Consider the following 1,688-nt stretch of genomic DNA (forward strand, 5'->3'; position numbering starts at 1 on the left):
AGCAGCCGGGGACCCGGGTAGCTAGGCAGCCGCAACAGAGCCAAGGGGGAAACGGCGCCGGGGGGAAGGGGAAGGGCTGGTCCAGAACCCCAACACTATTGCCTGCTGCTTGCGGACAACTTATCTACATTCCACAGCTCAGGGAACAGGAGTACACTCTAAATGTAAAAGAACTATTTTTTCCATAACGAGGGAACAGATTTACAAGTTACAAAATTGTTTCGTTAGAGAGGAAAAATTTCAATTCTGTTCTATCCTCATGGACAAACTTGTTTCCTGTTCCGTGGGCAAGACATTTGTCCCAGCGAGTGGACGTTTAAATCCGTCCCCTTTTTCGCAACAAATTTGTTTCCAAGGAGGGGACAATTTGTTCAAGGAACATTTTGTCCCTTCTAATGACACAATTTGTCTTAAAAATGACACGTTTTTGTCCATCGATCTCTTGTGGACAAACATTTTGTTGCTAGTTTAAGGTACAGAAAAAAGTTCCTTTACATTTAGAGTGTACACTGTTATTCGGCAGGGTAGAGGCCTCCCCCGTTTTGGGCTGTATTTAAATCGGTACCGATTGAACGAATACGTATTCGTTTGCAAAGAACCAGATGTTGTTTCAGACCTTTTTAGGAATCACCTATAATCGACCACATGGTTGCTACGACCTGCGGCCTGAGCTAAGCAGGGTGGAAAAATCGACCAAGACATCATGTCAATTTTTTTACCGCTAGATTATGGGGTTAAAAAAATTGCGAACACGCAAATCGTGGGAATAACCGATCGAAATTCCAATAATCGAGCCTTTTCGCTGACTCTGTTGAACAGTTTCTTATTCGCCCAATTGCTCAATTGTCGTGAAATAGAGCCCTTAGAAGTCCTACGGACGGACCTACGGGCGCCGGGGTCGTGACCTGCCTGGTCTTCCCATGGATGGCGCTTGTTAGGGAGGGGGTGATAATAGGAGGGCGCAACAGGGGCGGGTACAACGCGAAGAGGTGGTGAAAACGACTCATCAACATACCTAAACCCGACCGCTCAGGCACCGCGGAGAATGATGGCGATCTGCAACAGACGAATAACAAAAAGGGAGGTCAGTTTTTTTTGTTTTTGTTTTTTTGTGGTTTTTTTGTCAGCGCGAGGTGAGCGAGAGACACAGGAAGAGACATATAAAAAAGCCATCACACGAAAGCTGCATGGCTATTTCACAAAGTCGCCGAGACCGCCGTGAATCAAGCTGCACAATCAAATTTAGCGACTGCACTCTTTTGCAGCTCGCACAGCGCCGCAGAGGACGCCAAATGCGATATGCGAGCGCGAGTTGCCGTCAGACCAGTCGCGGTGTCGCGGTTTTATGTGAAAAGGGGGAGGGGGAGCAGGAAATCTACAATCTAACAATGGTTGAAAGTCTAATTTTGTAAAATTGTATATGGAAGATTGGGTTGGGTGTCACAAAATTAAAATTTGCAAAACTGTAAATTTTTAGAACGACCTCAATAATTATTGCTCTTTTATCTTTTACCACGTGCAGTTATTTTGCAAAAGCGCGTCCTCGTGGAGGATTATTTTTTTTTGTTATTGCCTCGTAAAGTTTTATATATGCGGCGTAAAGCAGAATTGCCAGAGTATACGCGAAATGCATCCAGCAGTAGCAGCGGCGGTGGCGACGGCGGGCGCGTGAGAAGGACAAGGGGGGG

At 46.0% G+C, this 1,688-nt stretch overlaps 1 protein-coding gene across 4 annotated transcripts in view; it reads right to left on the reverse strand.

The window, feature by feature from the left end:
- The window catches only part of LOC113217524 (uncharacterized), a 104,829-nt gene that overhangs the window by 47,786 nt on the left and 55,355 nt on the right, over positions 1-1,688 (reverse strand). For 3 of the 4 annotated variants that reach the window (XR_003304073.2, XM_026437468.2, XM_026437466.2), the window contains exon 2: positions 1,016-1,056. The exons of the other annotated variant lie outside the window; for it this stretch is intronic. The gene's annotated coding sequence lies outside the window, so the exon portion shown is untranslated. The remainder of the gene's footprint in view (positions 1-1,015; positions 1,057-1,688) is intronic. 4 annotated transcript variants of the gene reach the window in all.

Source organism: Frankliniella occidentalis, unplaced genomic scaffold (genome assembly GCF_000697945.3).
Source record: "Frankliniella occidentalis isolate FOCC.00 unplaced genomic scaffold, Focc_3.1 Scaffold113, whole genome shotgun sequence".
NCBI classification, from domain to species: domain Eukaryota; kingdom Metazoa; phylum Arthropoda; class Insecta; order Thysanoptera; family Thripidae; genus Frankliniella; species Frankliniella occidentalis.